The sequence below is a fragment of the Nerophis ophidion genome, linkage group LG16, assembly GCF_033978795.1.
Source record: "Nerophis ophidion isolate RoL-2023_Sa linkage group LG16, RoL_Noph_v1.0, whole genome shotgun sequence".
Classification (NCBI taxonomy): Eukaryota; Metazoa; Chordata; class Actinopteri; order Syngnathiformes; family Syngnathidae; genus Nerophis; species Nerophis ophidion.
In genome coordinates, this window is record NC_084626.1 from 30,580,313 (window position 1) to 30,602,577 (window position 22,265).

At 40.0% G+C, this 22,265-nt stretch overlaps 1 protein-coding gene across 3 annotated transcripts in view; it reads right to left on the reverse strand.

The window, feature by feature from the left end:
• sulf2a (sulfatase 2a) overlaps positions 1-12,332 on the reverse strand; it is a 264,808-nt gene extending 252,476 nt beyond the window's left edge. The window contains exons 1-2 of one of the 3 annotated variants that reach the window (XM_061874878.1): positions 12,265-12,332; positions 11,976-12,060 (exon numbers count right to left, since the gene is read on the reverse strand). The gene's annotated coding sequence lies outside the window, so the exon portion shown is untranslated. Of the gene's footprint in view, positions 1-11,975 lie in introns of all 3 variants that reach the window. The other 2 variants (XM_061874879.1, XM_061874877.1) reach the window with 2 other exon arrangements.
• Between the last annotated feature and the right edge of the window lie 9,933 nt (positions 12,333-22,265).

Consider the following 22,265-nt stretch of genomic DNA (forward strand, 5'->3'; position numbering starts at 1 on the left):
ATTGTATTCTTGTAACTTGGGCGCTAATACTCCGGTCCAATTTCTGCCTGTTTAGCATGCAGGCTGTGAAGTATTTCCTCTGACACGGCAAACCTCATTAAGATAGGCCAAACTCATTCACTCTGGAATGAAAGCTAATTCTCCATACTCACCCCCCCCCCTCTCAGAGATAGAGACAAACCTAAATTGGGTCTTTGGGGACATGTATGCATGAAGGTAGAGTGCTTTCCCCGCTCTCATCATTACACTTCTACTGTGAACTAAACTGAAGGACATAACCTTAAGCTTCTTTTGAACTACGGATGAGACTAAAGCTCAGGTGCTGCTAACCCACCAGAACAAACTGTCAAGAGAATGGACATCAAAAGAGATCTCACTTTTATAAATCACATAGAACCTTTTGATGAAGAGGTGGATGCTGGGGAGAGACAAAAGGGGGGACGAAGGCCTGCTATGGACAAGCACGCAGCATGGGATGTGGCATTTAGCAAGCACAGCCAAATGCCATGTCAATTAATCAGGAACAGCAACACAGGTTGTATCAATACCAAACTGCACGCACACGCATAATACCAATACCTTTCTGTGAAAGAGCACTATCAAGATGGAGTGATTCTGCTTCTATCTACCCTTAGTAATATTTCTGTAGCTTGGACCAACCAAGAGAAATGGAATGTATCCATCAAAACACACTCACAGAGTAAGGCCACAGGAGATGGCATACATTTTCCACTGCAGTTGCAAATAGCTTTTGAATAACTACAGTCTGACAGAAAAATAATGCACTGTCAAAAACTGCCATTAACACATTCTGATAATTTTTTTTTTTTTTTTTTAGCTGGAGTTGTGCTTCATTCATTTAAGTAACTTTTTGTATAAATTGTAGTTCTAATGCAGCATACTTTTTACTTTTACTTAAGTACTTTTTGTCTACAAGATTTGCTAGTTCTACTCAGTTACATTGAGTTTAATTCCGATCGGTGCATTTATTTATATCATTATGATATTTATTCATAATCTATTGATTACTGCTTGCGAAAATGTATTATTTTGGAGAGACGTCTTTCATCGGAAGGGCAGCACGCTAGAACAGGGGTTAGTGCGTGTGCCTCACAATAAGGTCCTGGGTTTGATCCTCGGGCTCAAAGTGTTTTTGTGTGGAGTTTGCATGTTCTCCCCATGACTGTGTGGGTTCCCTTCAGGTAATTCGGCTTCCTCCCACCTCCAAAGACATGCATTTGGGGATAGGTTGATTGGCAACACGAATTTGGCCCTAGTGTGTAAATGTTGTCGGTCTATCTGTGTTGGCCCTGAGATGAGGTGGCGACTTGTCCAGGTTGTACCCCGCCATCCGCCTGAATGCAGCTGGGATAAGCTCCAGCCACCCTTGCGACCCGAGAGGGACAAGCAGCCAGAAATGGGTGGGTGGATTGTCTTCCATTCAGGCACTGTCACATAACTCTGTTCCACCAATCGAACCGTAAACACGACTGGCGTTTTTACTCCATTTCACCAATCAAACACAGCCTGGCAGTCACATGACAGCACTTATTAGACTACACATTGTAAAAAGTAACATGGCGTCAGACACGAGGCAATGCCAATTTTTACTTTACAAACCATGTAAGTGAAATTTTATATAATACGCTGTCATTCATCTGTGTCAGTAGAGATGTTTACATTTCAGCCTACATGTATTCCACTTTGAACCTGAGAAAATTGTAGATGTTTACATTTTAGCTGTGGATATGCTGACATTAACTCGTTTATATACAGGCATTTGAGCATCCTTTGAGGAAAAAAAAAAGGAAAACTGACAAATAAAATCGGCACAAAGTGGTGCCATGCAAGCCCCGAAAGAAAATTTAGAAAGGCCTGGGGGCATTCCATATTAAATTTCACCTTTACAGTATATTTACTCTCATCTACTAACCTCTCGTGGCTGTCTTGACACTTACATGTCCAAAGTAATGTTCCACATAGTTTTTTTGTAGATATTTTACTAACATTATTATAATTGAAAAAATAATGTAAAATTGTATAACATGCATTCAAAGAATTCAGAAAGTTTTCCAATTTGGCAACGCTATTTTGTAGCCACGCCCCCTTCCGGATTTGGGATTTTGGTTTACATCCGTCACATCATACCTATAACTTCTTGCTGACTACTACTAAACACTCTAGAACTACAACTGGTTTAGAACTAACAGTGTTAGGGATTGTAATCATCCAAATATGATTAGCAGCAAAGTAGACAGCTGTCAACGTTGTGGCTCGTAGAGCGGATGGAGGCAACAACAAGTAAGCTAGCTAGATCCAGTGGTGAGCCGTCAGGGCCAGCAAGTCCTTCTCTGCTGGCCAAACATAATCAGCTGGCTTTACGCTGTGATTGGATACTCACTGTGAGTATCCAATCACAAGTTCCAAAAACAGGAAGCGGCACCGGAACCATACGAGCCAGAGAGATCCACAGAAACACCACGAAGATAAAGTGTTTGACTTAGACCGAGTAATCCGCTGTGTACAGACGAAGCCAAGCAATGCAGGTTTAGCGAGTGGTGCGCGCTTCCGCGAAGGAAATCAACTTTTGGCAGGCAATCACATTTTGGCACAACACCGGCGGCGAAATGGTTTGCCCGCCACTTTCACACGAATCAACCGTTTTCGACGGTACCGCTGGCTTATACAGCGTTGGATGGGTTCAACAAATTGTGTGTTTAAATATTTTATTTCATTTGTTTTATACAATTCTTTTAATTTGACAGTACCACGTACCATGAATTGATTAACGTGGACCCCGACTTAAACAAGTTGAAAAACTTATCTGGGTGTTACCATTTAGTGGTCAATTGTACAGAATATTGTTAAAGTACCAATGATTGTCATACACACACACACACACACACACACACACTAGGTGTGGCGAAGTTATTCTCTGAATTTAACCCATCACCCTTGATCACCCCCTGGGAGCTGAGGGGAGCAGCCCAGGAATAATTTTTGGTGATTTAACCCCCAATTCCAACCCCTGATGCTGAGTGCCAAGCAGGGAGGTAATGGGTTCCATTTTTTAAGTCTTTGGTATGACTCGGCTGCAGTTTGAACTCACGACCTATCGATCTCAGGGCGAACACTCTAACCACAATGGACTGTACTGTGCAATCTACTAATAAAAGTTTCAATCAATCAATCAATATGTTTTAATTGCTGAAGCGGGTTTATTGAATGTAAAATGCTCCAAAAAATATACCTTTTTGTACACTGTTGAGGGGATTAAATTCCTAGTAGCGTGCAAGTGTGTTACTGTATAGTATCTGCAGCCGTGTCCATGTGGACTAAGTAGGATTAAAGGCCTAGGTAAGAAACGCACGGCCCGCCACTGGCTAGATCATGCTAACTAGCGAGCGTTTCGATGTGCTTGTTTGTCTCCCTGTCCTGCAGCTTACTGCCGTGTTAAGACGAGGAACAGCGAGTACCTACAAATTGTTTAGATCAGGGGCGCTCACACTTTTTCTGCAGGCGAGCTACTTTTCAATTGACCAAGTCGAGGAGATCTACCTCATTCCTATTTATAATTTATATTTATTTATTTATGAAAGAGACATTTTTGTTAACAAGTTAATGGTGTTTAATGATAATACAAGCTTGTTTAACACACATAGATTCCTTTGTTTCATGAAGACAAGAATATAAGTTGGTGTATTTGATTCTGATGACTTGCATTGATTGGAATTAGACAGTGGTGCTGATAACGTCCGCATTTTCAAATGTAGGAAAAAAAAAGTCCTCCTTTCTGTCCAATACCACATGAAAGTTGTTGGATTTGGCATCTCATTTGTCCAACTTGCATACTCGTTTTTAAGCACTTTGTTATGAGAGTAGCATATGTGTGTGGCCCTTTAATGTCTGGCAGCAGGTGAGTGATGTCAGTGAGTGTGCGGGTGGGCAAGCAAGTGAGAAAGCGGTCGCTGAGGGCGGGGGAGAAATACATTTGCATCAAACTCCGTAGCTTGCTAGCTTGTGCACGCTAGCTTTCTGAGACTCTTATTTTGTTAGCACAGGCAGGATGAAACAGGTCTTTTATGGTGAAGACAGGAACTGTGCAGTCGGTCTTTAGAGTTTTGACCGTAGGTACGGAGTCTCTAGAAATAAAATGTGTTTCTCTGCGTCCGCCCTGTTAGTGATTTTTTTCTTAAATATGAGCTCGCAGCAGCCAGCGTCATCTCACAAGATCCTCGGGTGCCGAGAATGTCAAACAACTGACGAAAGTGAAGTATTGGTATGATTGATGATTGCTCATTTTTATGTATATTTTTTAATGCCTGGCTTGAAATCGACTCACACACCCTCCGAGATCGACCAGTCGATCGCGATCGACGTAATGGGCACCCCTGGTTTAGATTATAAACGTAAAATGACGATTTCACTCCAAAATTACTGTTCAAAAACACGGATTTCCACGTTTTTGCGGACATTTCACATACCTGTATATAACATCATAAGGGACAATTAAAAGCCAATATTTTTATAGTACACGCTGTAGTAGGATACCTGTCTGTCACACACACGCACGGTTGTAGTGCAAGTACCATTAAAATTGACTAAATAAATCTGAAGTTACTTAACAGTAACTCAGTACTTGAGCAGTTGTTTTACTAAATACTTACTCTTACTCAAGTAATCATTTGGATGACTATTTCCACCCCCATGCTTCACAGTGGGTATGGTGTATTTGGGATACAACTCATTATTCTTCTTCCTCCAAACACGACGAGTTGAGTTTATACCAAAATGGATACATGGATGATACAGCAGAGGATTGGGAGAATGTCATGTGGTCAGATGAAACCAAAATAGAACTTTTTGGTATAAACTCAACTCGTCGTGTTTGGAGGAGGAAGAATACTGAGCTGCATCCCTAGAACACCACACCTACTGTGAAGCATGGGGGTGGAAACATCATGTTTTGAGGCTGTTTTTCTGCTAAGGGGACAGGACGATTGATCCGTGTTAAGGAAAGAATGAATGGGGCCATGTATCGTGAGATTGTGAGCCAAAACCTCCTTCCATTAGTGAGAGCTTTGAATGGTTGACCAAATACTTATTTTCCACCATAATTTACAAATAAATTCTTTAAAATTCCTACAATGTGAATTCCTGGATTTTTTTTTTCACATTCTGTCTCTCACAGTTGAAGTGTACCTATGATGAAAATTACAGACCTCTGATATAATTTTAAGTGGGAGAACTTGCACAATCGGTGGCTGACTAAATACTTTTTTGCCCCACTGTAGATATTAGGTTTTACAATGTAAAGAGTTTTGAATCACTAGAGGAAAGCGCTATGTAAATATAATTCACGTCACAATTTATGGCTACTCTACGCACCTCTGTTTGTTAGCATCTATCTCTCCCACTGCGGTGGCTATATTTTAGACTGGTTCTATTAGCTACACGGTGCTCCCTGAGGGGAGTGAAACACAAGAACAATTGGCTCATTAGAAGCAAAAACACATCAAACCACAAGGCGTCTGGAAAGCCTTCAGAGGAAAGACAAAGTCATACTGGGGAAGAGCACAGATGGATGGACACGTTCATACACCAGCGCAGGTCCAAAACGCAATGAGCACTTGGGAAATGTGACTTATAAACACGACATGCATTTGCATTCCGTCACATGGTTATTTGTGTTACCTGCAAATATAGAAGACATCACATTGCTGACATTGTCGGGAAATACCTAAAGGCATGTTCTGCATTTAGGCTGTTAGGTTTTACTTCAGACAGATACTCTCTTTCATTACGAAGTAAACTTAAAGGCCTACTGAAATTAGATTTTCTTATTTAAACGGGGATAGCAGGTCCATTCTATGTGTCATACTTGATCATTTCGCAATATTGCCATATTTTTGCTGAAAGGATTTAGTAGAAAACATAGACGATAAAGTTTGCAACTTTTGGTGCTGATAAAAAAAGCCTTGTCTTTACCGGAAGTCGCAGACGATGACGTCACAATGGTGAGGGCTCCTCACGTCCTCACATTGTTTATAATGGGAGCCTCCAGCAGCAAGAGCTATTTGGACCGAGAAAACAACAATTTCCCCATTAATTTGAGCGAGGATGAAAGATTCGTGGATGATGATATTGATAGCGAAGCAATAGAAAAAATAAAAGATAAAATAAATTGAAAAAAAAAAAGGCTATTGCATTGGGATGGATTCAGATGTTTTTAGACACATTTAGTAGGATAATTCTGGGAAATCCCTTATCTTTCTATTGTGTTGCTAGTGTCTTAGTGAGATTAAATAGTACCTGATAGTCGGAGGAGTGTGTTCACACGTGTCTTGAGGCCTATGTCTGAGGGAAGTCACGGCAGATACAAGGACAGCGCAAACTCCACAGATCTCCGGTAAGAGGAGACTTTTTAACACAATTTTCTCACCGAAACCTGCCGGTTGACAAGTGGTCGGGATCCATGTTCGCTTGACCGCTCTGATCCATAGTAAAGCTTCACCTCTGAGAATTTTAAACAAGGAATCACCGTGTGTTTGTGTGGCTAAAGGATAAAGCTTCCCAACTCCATCTTTCTACTTTGACTTCTCCATTATTAATTGAACAAATTGTAAAAGATTCAGCAACACAGATGTCCAGAATACTGTTTAATTGCGCGATGAAAAGAGACGACTTTTAGCCGCAAATGGTGCTGCGCTAATATTTCCTGACAGTCCGTGACGTCACGCGTCATCATTCCGCGACGTTTTAAACAGGAAACTCCGCGGGAAATTTAAAATTGTTATTTAGTAAACTAAAAAGGCCGTATTGGCATGTGTTGCAATGTTAATATTTCATCATTGATATATAAACTATCAGATTGCGTGGTCGGTAGTAGTGGGTTTCAGTAGGCCTTTAATTAGCATTGGATTGTGAAGAGTTCTAAATAACACAAAAAAACACAGAAAAAATTAACTGAATAGTTATTGCAGTGGACTTCATCGTACATTTTTTCCATGATATCCAATATACGAACAGTATTGTGATTATTGTACAGAATTTACCATAAATTAATTGATTTGTGGTGGCCTGATAATACATTTGGACTGTTACAACCTTGCTCTGAATGCAGCTTGTCATACCAATTCTATACAGTAGATGGCATTGTTACTCTGCTTCATAAAGGGGACCTATGATGATTCTAATCAACATTTAACACACTTCCTTGTGGTCTAGGTAAGAGGTGTTCAACAGGGGGTCCACAGCGGTACAAGGAATTCATCCACTAATTTTAATGTCTTTAAATACATATTATTGATCCAATACACTGTAGTGAAGTTTATTGATAGCAGTGGCACGGACACCCTACTCGCTGTAGATTGCAGTTTTAAAGGCCTACTGAAACCCACTACTACCCACCACGCAGTCTGATAGTTTATATATCAATGATGAAATATTAACATTACAACACATGCCAATACTGCCGGTTTAGTTGACTAAATTGCAATTTTAAATTTCGCGCGGAAGTATCATGCTAAAACGTTGCGGTATGATGACACGTGCGCGTGACATCACGCATTGCAGAGGACATTTTGGTCCAGCAGCGTTCCCAGCTATAAGTCGTCTCTTTTCATGGCATAATTCCACATTATTATGGACATCTGTGTTGCTGAATTTTTTGCAATTTGTTCAATTAATAATGGAGACGTCAAAGAAGAAAGATGTAGGTGGGAAGCGGTGTATACAGCCGGGGTTTCCTTGTTTACATTCCCGAAAGATGACGGTGAAGCTTTACTATGGAACAGAGCGGTCAAGCGAACATGGTCCCTACCACATGTCAACCGGCAGGTTTCGGGGAGAAAATGGTGGTAATAAGTCTGCTCTTACTGTAGACATGAGCGGCGAGCTAGCGTTGTTCCTCCTGCACCAGTCAAAAAGGCAGCTGTGACTCTCTTGCTTCCTCCCACCGGCCGCCCCCAACCGTTGGATGCTTCCACCTTTGTTGGAGGGAAAAAAAAAAATCTCAGCCCGGCCCAACCGGCTGCCTTCGCGTCGTCGAGAAACGTGGCTTCCCTCTGAGACACTGGCGGTCACCACGCCCGTGGCCACACCCCTCCGACTTTCAGGCTGTACAGGTACGACCATATAATCTCACTAAAACACTAGTAACACAATAGGCAGATAAGAGATTTTCCGGAATTATCCAAGTAAATTTGTCTAATAACATCTAAATCACTCTGCCGTCTATTTTCTTTATCTTTCTAGTCCTTCACTCTCACTATCCTCATCCACGAATCTTTCATCCTCACTCAAATTAATGGGGAAATCGTCGCTTTCTCGGTCCGAATCGATCTCGCTGCTGGTGGCCATTATTGTAAACAATGTGAGGAGCTCCACAACCCGTGACGTCACGCGCACATCGTCTGCTACTTCCGGTACAGGCAAGGCTTTTTTATTAGCGGCCAAAAGTTGCGAACTTTATCGTGGATGTTCTCTACTAAATCCTTTCAGCAAAAATATGGCAATATCGCGAAATGATCAAGTATGACACATAGAATGGACCTGCTATCCCCGTTTGAATAAGAAAATCTCATTTCAGTAGGCCTTTAAATTAAAAACATGAATACATCTGATATTTTATTAATGTTAGCAATTAGGAGACTTTGGGATTAGCGCTTTATTTGCATGCTACCGATTACTGCTGCAGTTTGCCATTTGTCAGCTAGCAATCAGCGCGCCAGTTGTCAGATAGCAATCAGTGTGCCAGTTGTCAGCGAGTGATTAGAGTGCCAGTTGTCAGTGAGTGACTAGTGTATCAGTTGTCAGTGAGTGATTAGAGTGCCAGTTGTCAGTGAGTGACTAGTGTATCAGCTGTCAGCGAGTGATTAGAGTACCAGTTGTCAGTGAGTGACTAGTGTGCCAGTTGTCAGCGGTTGATTAGTGTGGCGGTTTCCAGCTAGCTATTAACGTCACTATACTATTAGGGCCGTGTCAAAAGAAAGATTTTTGGATGTATCGCGATTCTTATTTGTAACGATTCTTTATCGATCTAAAAAAGTAAGAAAATCACACACTCTCACACAAACACACACACACACACACACACACACACACACACACACACACACACACACCATTGAGAATTACTGTCAAGGATTCATTGTTTATCATTATGTCGGGGTCACCTGAACTTTAAATGATCTATGCCCCCACCTGAGGCAGTTATGCAAATTAGACGATGACTTTGATACATTGCAGTATTGTGCACAGATTTTCATCATATTTATTGATAATCATTTTTTCAGTTGAATACCTATTTGGAAACAGTTGTTGACCTTACAATTGGAATAAACTTGTCTAGACCAAATTGGAAAAAACTTGCCTGTCCAAGTACCACCATTGGTGACCAACATTAAAATATTGTTGCGTTGTCGGCCTAATTATACATTAAAAACAAAGTGATGGTTTTTTTAATTCAAATTTGAAAGTTTTGGCCACTTCAACATTATACACAGTTTTAAACAGTAACAACATGTATGATTATAGGAAAATAAATCACTACTAAAAGGCCTACTGAAATGAGATTTTCTTATTCAAACAGGGATAGCAGGTCCATTCTATGTGTCATACTTGATCATTTCGCGACATTGCCATATTTTTGCTGAAGGATTTAGTAGAGAACATCCAAGATAAAGTTTGCAACTTTTGGTCGCTAATCAAAAAGCCTTGCCTGTACTGGAAGTCGCAGACGATGTGCGCGTGACGTCACGGGTTGTGGACCTCCTCACATCCTCACATTGTTTACAATCATGGCCATCAGCAGCGAGAGCAATTCGGACCGAGAAAGCGACAATTTCCCCATTAATTTGAGCGAGGATGAAAGATTCGTGGATGAGGATAGTGAGAGTGAAGGAATATAAAAAAAAAAAAAAACGTGGCCAAATAATGTAAAGTATTTTTACATTATTTACAGTCAATGAATGAAGAGTATTTTAGTCTGGATATCACAGTGGTAAGCAAAGTGATCTTGTGCGTGCGGTTTTGTGCAATTGTGATAAGTGTTAATCAGCGGTGCAGTTGAGCAGTCTGATGGCTTGGGGATAGAAGCTCCTCCTGAGTCTCTCCATGTTAGCCTTGAGACTCCGGTAGCGCTTGCCTGACTGAAGCAGTGAGAAGAGGCACTTGCTTGGGTGGCTAGAGTCAAGCAACTACATACACATATACATATACATATATATATATACATATATATATATATATATATATATATATATATATATATATATATATATATATTACGGCTGGGCGATATATCGATATATACGATGAATCGCGGGTTTGTCTCTGTGCGATATAGAAAATGACTATATCGTAATATTCGAGTAGACGTTCTCGCGGAGGACTTTTAGCTGCGGGCGTACACCTTAGGATCTCCTCGCTCTTTCCTGTGTCTCCTTCTCGCAGACAAGCAGGCGCACATTCTTAAATACGTCACAAACTGTCACGTCATACGTCACAGGGCAGAGAGCTAGCGTCGGGGCTAACGTTAGCTGCTAACGTAGCCGTACGAGAGAAAGATGGTGCGGATCTGGTAACAAATGAAGGAAGACTTAATCCCCAATAAAAAACAGCGGGGTTTCCACCGTCTGGCGGTGGTTCGGCTTCAAGTGGGAATATGTCGAACAGACAACCGTAATTTGTCAAGTGTGGGGGGAACAAGCGTTGCTGCTAATATGTAGCATCGTTTGTAAAGTCACTCGCTAGAGAATGAAGAGAATTTCATAACCTTAGTAACATACCACATAGTGAAGGATGAATACCATTTGATTTCCTATTATGCAGCTCATTTTTATTTGACACTTAAAATGTGTCTGACAACCTTGCAATTTATGTTTTGGAAATGACTTGAATGTTTGTGCCATTGCTTAATAACTTTAATAAATATACTTTTGGTCAATTGACTTAGTTGTGATTTCCCTCTCTACATGAAAGTTTAAAAGTAGCATATATGAATGCAGCATGAAGAGAATGTTTTAATGTAGACACATAGAATCATCATACTGTTGTGATTATATACTGTACATCAAGTGTTCATTCAAGGCCAAGGCAAAATATAAATGATAAATGGGTTGTACGTGTATAGCGCTTTTCTACCTTCAAGGTACTCAAAGCGCTTTGACACGATTACTTCCACATTTACCCATTCACACACACATTCACACACTGATGGAGGGAGCTGCCATGCAAGGCGCTAACCAGGAGCAAGGGTAAAGTGTCTTGCTCAGGACACAACGGACGTGATGAGGTTGGTACTAGGTGGGGATTGAACCAGGGACCCTCAAGTTGCGCATGGTCACTCTACCACTGCGCCACGCCGTCCCAGTCTATCGTATATCGCGATATGGCATACAAATATTGCGATATTAAAAAAAGGCAACATCACCCAGTCCTAACATATATATATATATATATGTGTGTGTATATATATCGGTATCGGTTGATATCGGAATCTGCAATTAAAGTTAAAGTTAAAGCACTAATGATTGTCACACAAACACTATGACTAGGTGTGGCGAAATTATTCTCTGCATTTGATCTATCACCCTTGATCAGGGCAGCAGCGGTGCCATGCCCAGGAATCATTTATGGTGATTTAACGCCCAATTCCAACCCTTAATGCTCATGAGTGCCAAGCAGGGAGGTAATGGGTCCCATTTTTATAGTCTTTGGTATGACTCAGCCGGGATTTGAACTCACAACCTACCGATCTCAGGGTGGACACTCTAACCACTAGGCCAGTGAGTAGGTTAAGAGTTGAACAATATCGGAATATCGGCAAAAAAGACATTATCGGACATCTCTACAGGCCATGACTACAGTAGGGTGAAATCCTCTGTTTGTCAGTGAGCCATGACATGCAACATGGTCCAGAATATACAGTAAGCTGTGGCTCTCTAAAAAGAAAAACACACACACTTGCTTACCTTGACTGTTAAACGTGTCAGTCACTCCTTCAGGGAGGCCTCATGTCAAGCAGACCAGCAGAGGAGAATAAAGAAGAGTTTGGATCTGTAAATGAAAAGACTTTGTATTGGAATGTATTATATTCAGAATTGTGCACTGACATGTAGTTTGGTTGTGTTTAGCAATTTAAAACCCAAAATTAATGTCAACGTATTGTTAAACTAATACCTCACATGTCTCAACCAAAATACCTTTATTTTACTTTATAAAACCGAAATATTTATTGGCTACTTGTATTAGCTCGCCTACTAATGCTGTGTCATGGCCATCATGCTTTAGTGATTAAATGTGTTCTTCTTCCTCGGTCTAAAGATGGATTTGGAGTGTGAAGGTGCATACCGCCACCTACGGCTTTGGAGTGTATTACGCACCACACACAGGAGTGCCCAGCCCGCCACGTTCGATTAATTAGCCTTTAGAGACGGATGATCAATTATTATTATGTGATCTTGAACGAGGTCAGTATGAAAATGTCTCTCATATAGTTCTTAAAATATCATTGTTTAAACTAGTGAACAGACGAAAGTTTAAATTATTGACTATTTGGCGTTAGAGTAAATTTCCTATTGTGACGTCACATTCGTGATCTTGTGGTCTGGCGCCACCTGCTGATTGCTTACGACAGTGGTTCTCAACCTTTTTTCAGTGAAATTTTTTTTAATTCAAGTACCCCCTAATCAGAGCAAAGCATTTTTGGCTGAAAGAAAGAGATAAAGATGTAAAATACAGCACTATGTAATCAGTTTTTGATTTATTAAATTGTATGTGCAAAATATTGCTCATTTGTAGTGTTTTTTCTTAAACTATTTGGAAAAAAATAAGATATAAAAATAACTAAAAACTTGTTGAAAAATACACAACTGATTCAATTATAAATAAAGATTTCTACACATTGAGGTGATCATCAACTTAAAGGGCCCTCTTTGGGGATTGTAATAGCGATCCATCTGGATTCATGAACTTATTTCTAAACATTCCTTTACAAAAAAAGTAATCTTTAACATCAATATTTATGGAACATGTCCATAAAAAAATCTAGCTGTCAACACTGAATATTGCATTGTTTTATTTTTTATCACAGTTTATGAACTTACATTCATATTTTGTTGAAGTATTATTCAATAAATATATTTATAATGGATTTTTGAATTGTTGCTATTTTTAGAACATTTATGAAAAATCTCACGTACCCCTTGGCATACCTTCAAGTACCCCCAGGGGTGCGCGTACCCCATTTGAGAACCACTGGTTTACGAAACCAACACATTTGTGCTTCGTTTTAAAGATGTCCTATTTGGATTTACATGGTATGAACACATTTTTAAAAAGGAATTTTATCTTTGCAACCTCATTATACTATTGGCTAAGTTTTACGTCAAAAAATGTTAGTTTCTCAAAACCTGACCTGTTTTTTGTACCGTTAAAAAAGTAAATCAACCAATCAATCAATGTTTATTTCTATAGCCCTAAATCACCAGCGTCTCAAAGGGCTGCACAAGCCACAATGACATCCTCGGCTCAGATCCCAGAAAATAATTAGAACTTGACGGTGGCAGAGGGGTTAGTGCGTCTGCCTCACAATACGAAGTTCCTGCAGTCCTGGGTTCAAATCCAGGCTCGGGATCTTTCTGTGTGGAGTTTGCATGTTCTCCCCGTGAATGCGTGGGGTTCCCTCCGGGTACTCCGGCTTCCTCCCACTTCCAAAGACATGCACCTGGGGATAGGTTGATTGGCAACACTAAATTGGCCATAGTGTGTGAATGTGAGTGTGAATGTTGTCTGTCTATCTGTGTTGGCCCTGTGATGGGGTGGCGACTTGTCCAGGGTGTACCCCGCCTTCCGCCCGATTGTAGCTGAGATAGGCGCCAGCGCCCCCCGCGACCCCGAAAGGGAATAAGCGGTAGGAAATGGATGGATGGATGGACTTTAAAATGCTTTCTAACTCTAACAACCAAAAAACTGTGATAAAATATGATGCTGTGCTCCAAATTTGGATAATTTACGGAAATGGTGTGAGCTTATGGCTTTACACGCACGCACACACACACACACACACACACACACATACATACATATATATATATATATATATATATATACATGTATGTATGTATATATATGCATACTGTATATATATACATACATATACATATATAAAAATATATATATATACATATATATATATATGTATGTATGTGTATATATATATATATATATACATACTGTATATATATACATACATATACATATATATACAAATATATGTACAAAAATATGTACATATATATATAAATATATATACATATATATGTAAAAATATATGTATATATATACATATATATGTATATATGTATATATACATATATATGTATATATTTATGTATATATATGTGTATATATACATATGTATATATATACATACTGTATATATATCCACACATATATATATGTGTGTGTGTGTATATATATACATATATATATATATATATATATATATATAAATAAATGGGTTGTACTTGTATATATATATATATATATATATATATATATATATATATATATATATATATATATATTGCTTTTTTCTGCATGTTGCTTTGTTAAGTTTACAAACCCCTGGCGTTGTTTTGTTATGTTTTTGTACTGTTTCTGTACATGTTTTGATTATTATTATTTATTTGCTTATATCTAAATGTTGCATATTATAAATACTTGTCCAGGGTGTACCCCGCCTTCCGCCCGATTGTAGCTGAGATAGGCGCCAGCGCCCCCCGCGACCCCGAAAGGGAATAAGCGGTAGAAAATGGATGGATGGATGGAAGTTTATAAAAAAAAAGTTTAAGAAACCTGTCAATTTTTTTTCTTCCATTCAAACAAACAAAAACAATTGTGTGTGTTTATATATTGTTTGGCATTTTCATGGAATTTAAACATGAAAATAACACCCATAGTAAATATATGTATTAATCATTTGAATACATTTATTGGAACGATTGACTTAATTATTTCGCTTTCTCTCTTCTGACACTAGAGAGCGCCACTAGTACAGCTCATACTCCAACCCATCAGAAGCTGGAAGGATTTCAGAGATATTCGACAACATGTAACATGATGCTCAAAAAAGAAGACTGTATCTCTTTTTCTATCACTGGCAATTAATTACCACCATTTGTTTAACATGTTGACCCTACAACGGGGGCAAGGAACCTATGGCTCTCGAGCCAGATTTGGCACTTTTGATGACTGCATTTGGCTCTCAGATAAATCTTAGCTGACATTGTTTAACACGATAAGTAATGAATAATTCCGCTGGTAATCACAGTGTTAAAAATAACGTTCAAAATTTAAAACATTGTCATGCATTCTAATCCATCCATCCGTTTTCTAGCGCATCTGTTCAAGAAGTTGCATTAAGAAGTATTTTATTTATTATTGGTTAGCTTCAGAATAACAATGCAATTAAAAAGAATAGGAGACTTATTATACTCTAAAAATGTTGGTCTTACTTAAAAAAATCACTCATTTAGTTGTATTCAGTGTTAAAAAAAAATATTACATGGCTCTCACGGATATATATTTTAAAATATTTGGCTTTCATGGCTCTCTCCGCCAAAAAGGTTCTTGACCCTTGCCCTACAATAACCCGTGTGTTTATATTTGTTTCACTTCCTGTGGTTAGGTCTGATAGGGTGAGAAAAGAAATAAAGGGGTATGTCCAGGGTGTGCAGCTAAGCTAGGCTCCAGCACCAGCCCCACACCCCCGCGACTCCAAAAGGGACAAGCAGTAGAAAATGGATGGATGGATGGCTCCATCTCTCCATTAGCCAATCTTTTTTTTGTGTCTGAGGTTAAAAGTGGTTTATAAAGGGCAGGAATTTGTGTGGATTACATCACTTCATCCCAGAATAATGAGAGAGCAATAGAAAGAGAAGTGTACAACAATAACTTGTAGATCTCTTCTCCGTGAGTCCACATCAAAGCTCTGTGTTTAGTGTTCATTATTTCCCTAAGCCACCAAGGTCACGGAAAGGACGCTTCGAGCACACAAAGGCCAACTGCCAAGATCTGACAGTATTTCAAGTAACCGACTGTAATTGGATTGAAACTCTTGATGCTGTGTCATCATTGGAAGTTTTCTTCTTACTAAAAGAATGTATTTGAGCGAACCGCTTCTATTGTCAGGTGCCAAAACAGTAATGCACAACACCCAGGCCGAGCAGCTCATCATCTGTTTGAATAGGTTTCCAAATTGCTGTTATAAAAATTATCACTGTACTCACTTACGTTTCCAGCTATTTACACAATAATGGTGGTGCAATTAGTAGTCCAATATTGAGTGAATAGCAAATCTATACTGCTTTACAAGCTGTATGCTGACTTCCCTAATATTTATCCAGGTGTAATGGGTACCAGCCAGTGGGGCGGTATGACATTTTAAAGGGGAACATTATCAGCAGACCTATGTAAGCGTCAATATATACCTTGATGTTGCAGAAAAAAGACCATATGTTTTTTCAACCGATTTCCCAACTCTAAAAGGGTGACTTTGGGGATTTAAATGCCTTTCAATTGTTCGCTGTAACCCGTGACGTTACAATGGGAAGCAATCCACCATTTTCTCAAACACATTACACAAACAAGTCAAATCAGCTCTGTTATTTTCCGTTTTTTAGACTGTTTCCCGTACCTTGGAGACATCATGCCTCGTCGGTGTGTTATCGGAGGGTGTTACAACACGATCAGGGACGGATTCAAGTTGACTTACGTGGAGTGTGCATTGATTAGCACGGCATGTTAATCAATGCTAACATGCTATTTAGGCTAGGTGTCTGTACATATTGCATTGTTATGCCTCATTTGTAGCTATATTTGCATCCAGCCTTTCCCTCCACTTACATTTTATGCCAAACAAACACATACCAATCGACAGATTCAAGATGCACCAGTGTCAAAAGATGCAAAAGTCCTGCACATTTTACCGACGATAGCGATGCTACGACAGAAATGTGTGGATATCCTGCGACACTCAAAGCAAATGCATTTCCAACGATAAAGTCAACTAAATCACAAATGTGAGTTTTGTTGATGTTATTGACTTATGTGCTAATCAGACCTATTTGGTCACTGCCAGCTAACCGATTCAAACATGCTATTTAGGCTAGCTGTATGTACATTTGTAGCTACATTTGCATCCAGCCTTTCCCTCCACCCACATTTAATGCCAAACAAACACTTACCAATCGACTGATTTAAGTTGCTCCAGTGGTCAAAAGATGCAATCGTTGGTTAGAAGGCAATCGCCGAATAGCTTCAATAGCTATTCGCTCAATAGCTTCAGTTTCTTCTTCAATTTCGTTTTCGCTATCTGCCTCTACACTCCAACCATCCGTTTCAATACATGCGTAATCTGTTGAATCGCTTGAGCCGCTGAAATCCGAGTCTGAATCCGAGCTAATGTCGCTGTATTTTGCTGTTCTATCCGCCATGTTTGTTTGTATTGGCATCACTATGTGATGTCACAGGAAAATGGACAGGTGGATTTACAGATAGTGAAAATCAGGCACTTTACAGCCTTTTTTCGGGATATTCCATGATGGGTAAAATGTTGAAAAAAACTTCGAAAATAAAATAAGCCACTGGGAACTGAATTTTATTGGTTTTAATCCCTCTGAAATTGTGATAATGTTCCCCTTTAAATGATGCACTACCATTTCCTAGTACCTGGGAATCATTGCTCACACGTACCAATTTCCGGTACTTTTGTGTGTGTTCCAAATGTGTTAATGAATGTTAATTGTTTACAAAATATTTTTTCTAGGGCAGCACAGTGGACAGAGGTTAGTTTGTCTGCCTCACAATACAAACGTCCTGGGTTCCAGTTTGCATGTTCTCCCCGTGACTCCCACCTCCAAAAACATGCACCTTGGGATAGGTTGATTGGCAGCACTAAACTGGCCCTAGTGTGTGTGAATGTGAGTGTGAATGTTGTCTGTCTATCTGTGTTGGCCCTGTGATGAGATGGCGACTTGTCCAGGATGTACCCCGCGTTCCGCCTGAGTGCAGCTGAGATAGACTCAAGAACCCCCCGTGACCCCAAAAGGGACAAGCAGTAGAAAATGGATTGATGGATGGATATTTTTTTCTATTATTTAACTTTTATCACTGACCTATGCGGTCTTGTTTTCTTACACTTCCTTGCCTCAATTGCAAGTATTGTACTGTAGTGTATCATATATTAGAGTTTGCATGCAGTTGCAGTTCCAAAGACTGTGCCTTAGCCAGGAAGTAGTCTTTGCCATTATGTTAAATGCACACATTTTCTTGTGCCCTACGAAGTGTTTAATCTGTATGTAATGTACTTTGTCACACCAGTTGATTGATTGATAACTTGCATTTTAGTTGTATTTTTCATTACCAAATTTGGAGGTCTGGAAATAGCCATGTAAATTTGCTAATGCCAATCTTTAGCTTTTCTATGGACAAAGTAAATTAACTTTGAGCTTGCACATTTTGAAAAGCCTTCTTGCTTGTCGCCATGTGAGTGCTTGCTTCCCCGTCCAATCGCTTGAGCAAGTGCCGAGTTTTCAACCAGACGTCACGTGCAACAAAAGGTAGTGAAATATGGCACCGTTTGATTTTAAGTGAATCGATACCCAGGTTGTATCGTTGTACTTTGGTCAGTACTTATAAAAGTACTAAATCCAGTACTCATCCCTGACACCTCAAAGAACCGTGCTGGGCAACAAGCTGACAGCCTTTTTTTTGGCTTATAGTTCTTTGGCAAGCGGGTATAATGCATAGGCTGGGCCAGGCTAGTTACATGTTCTCCATTTATGGTAAATAAGTTACACTTGTATAGCGCTTTTCTACCTTCAACACTGCAAAAAGTCAGTGTTCAAAAACAAGAAAAAATAATACAAAAATTAGGGGTATTTTATTTGAACTAAGCAAAATTATCTGCCAATGGAACAGGAACATTTGGCTTGTCAAGACTTTCCCAAACAAGTAAAATTAGCTAACCTCAATGAACCCAAAAATACCTTAAAATAAGTATATTCTCACAAATAACAACTGTACTATTATATGAATATTTTCTATTGTTTAATTGAAAATAAAACAGCAAAAGTCCATTTGGCTGTCATCTGTTTTAATATGAGAAAAGTTGGAAAAGTCAGCAAAAGCCCCAAAAATATTTATAATACTTACCCAAGTTCGGGTCCCACAAGTCCGCCCGCTGGCCGCGCAAGTCCCGCCGCTGACCAGGATGCCCAAAATGTCCAAAACGCGCCCAGCAAAGTCCCACGGGAAGACGGGGAGAAAAGTGACAAAAGTCGGTAAAATGTTCAAAAATCACACCCGGTTCGAGTGCCATAAGAGTCTTAAGACTGGTGGCACTCCATGTGGGACTTGAACCTGGCTAGGTATTTTGAATATTTTTGGGACTTTTGAAGACTTTTCCAAATTTTATCCTGCCACACTGTGGGACTCGACTTGGTGTGCGATGGACATTTTGGGCATCCTGGGACTAGCGCGGCCGGCGGCGGGACATGTGGGACTTGAACCTGGGTAGGTATTTAGAAAATTTTGGGGGACTTCTGACGACTTTTCTCACTTTTCTCCCCCACTTCCCATGGGACTTTGCTGGGTGCGTTTTGGACATTTTTTGCAACCTGGGACTTGTGCGGCCAGCGGCGGGACTCGTGGGACTGGAACCCCGGGAAGTATTTTGGACATAATTGAGACTTTCAACCATTTTGGCCGCCTTTTCCTCTCTTTTCCCCCACCTTCCTGTGCACCATTGCTGGGTGTATATAGAACATTTGGACAAAAATACCGTGACCGTCGCTTGCTGTCGTCGTGCGGGTTCCATGGACCACTCAGGAAGGACATTGCTTCGAGCAGGTTTGACTATTTTAATTTTTTCAAATAAAGCTGTCTTTTGCCAGGTTGCCTTTCAGCTCCTCCTCTGCTGCTTGCTCTTCGGTCGCTTCCGTCATCGCCGTCTTCTCTCTGTTGCTCTTGCGCTGCATCTGTTGCGGACTCTCCTCCTTCTGCCTTGATTTCTCCTCCTTCTCCCCTTTTATACAATGTGAGGAGATAAGTCAATTGTGTCCCGGTGTGCGAGCCACGCACCTGATCTCGCTCGTAGCGTCGCTCCCAGCACAATCCCGCCTCTCCGCTCAGCCGCATTCTACGCCTCCTTGTCGCCATCGGACCGTCGACTCTGCCTCTCCACAAATACTTTCAAGCATGTTTTACTCAATATAGGTCATAAAATCCCAGCAACACGCTGTAATATCTTACTGAGATCATTTAGGACCAAAACCCTTAAAACAAGTAAAACACTCGAACATAAAATCTGCTTAGTGAGAATAATTATCTTATCAGACAGAAAATAAGCAAATATCACCCTTTTTTGAGATATTTAATCTTACTTAGATTTCAGTTTTTTGCAGTGAAGGTACTCAAAGCGCTTTGACAATATTTCCACATTCACCCATACACACATTGATGGTGTGAGCTGCCATGCAAGGCCCTAAGCACGACCCATCAGGAGCAAGGGTGAAGTGTCTTGCTCAAGGACACAACGGACGGGACTAAGTTGGTAGAAGGTGGGGATCGAACAAGGAACCCTCAGGTTGCTGGCACAGCCACTCTCCCAACCGCGCCACGCCGTCCCAGGCAATAGTATTGTCCCTTTTCCCCCCTGGATATATTTGTCTCACTTAGCAGAGAAAGGACAGGGAGAAGCGGCAGTAACACTTGGGAAAGGTCAAATGGGCACAAAGTAAAGGGATTTTTTTAAAGCATTGTATGAGTTATGAGGCACGTTTCAAACATATTAATTTAAATAATGAAACAAGAAAATAAATTAGATGTTGGAAAATATTTTTTTAACCAGCGCCATCCAGATGAGGTCAAGTAAAAGGTTAAAAGTGCCACCTGCAGACGGTGGACCATTCGGGATGTCATAACAGGGCTGTAAAAAACACTCAACTGAAGCCACTTTGTTACAAACCAAGTTAGCACACTCGGAGGGGTTTACAACTTGAGCAGATACACAGTAAAGTGCTTTACGAACTCCGTGCCTGACAGGTTTGACAACTATGCACGGTCGCACTCCCACACCTGCACACACATTTCTGAACAATGACCTTTATTTTCACGAGTTATCTCTATAACAACATGTATTATGTTTCCTTTAACCTTGTTTTGGTTTTGGTTGTCAAAGCTGGAAAGCTGCCAGCAAACTTTCGTTTTTGGTAAACACACCCATATTTTAGTTCCAGGACAACCCCTGAACAGGAAACATTGTGTAAAAAAGATTCACAGAACTAACAAACCCCAAGTTACTATTCAGTTTTATGTATTTTTCAGCTACAGTGGGGCAAAAAAGTATTTAGCCAGCCTCCGATTGTGCAAGTTCTTCCACTTAAAATGATGACAGAGGTCTGTAATTTTTATCATAGGTTTTTTTGATTGATTGATACTTTTATTAGTAGATTGCACAGTTCAGTACATATTCCGTACAATTGACCACTAAATGGTAACACCCGAATAAGTTTTTCAACTTGTTTAAGTCGGGGTCCACGTTAATCAATTCATGGTACAAATATATGCTATCAACATAATACAGTCATCACACAGGTTAATCATCATAGTATGTACATTGAATTATTTACATTATTTACAATCCGGGGGGTGGAATGAGGAGCTTTGGTTGATATCAGTACTTCAGTCATCAACAATTGCATCAACAGAGAAATGTGGACATTGAAACAGTGTAGGTCTTATTTAGTAGGATATGTACAGCCAGCAGAGAACATAGTGAGTTCAGATAGCATAAGAACAAGTTCAGTGTATACGTTAGAAGTACATTTGATTATTTAAATTAGGTTGTTTGTAATCCGGGGAGATGGGATGTGAATGGAGGAGGGTATTAGTAAAGTGTTGAAGTTGCCTGGAGGTGTTGTTTTAGAGTGAGAGACAGAATGTGAAAAAAAAATTCACATTGAATTTTAAAGAATTTATTTGTAAATTATGGTGGGAAATAAGTATTTGGTCAACCATTCAAAGCTCTCACTGATGGAAGGAGGTTTTGGCTCAAAATCTCACGATACATGGCCCCATTCATGTATCGAGTGATTTCAACTCCTCTTTCACCTCTTTATCGGCATTCATATCATACACACAGCACTTCTCACCCATGGCAGCAGCCTTGTTGCATACTAAAATACCTGATGTACAGC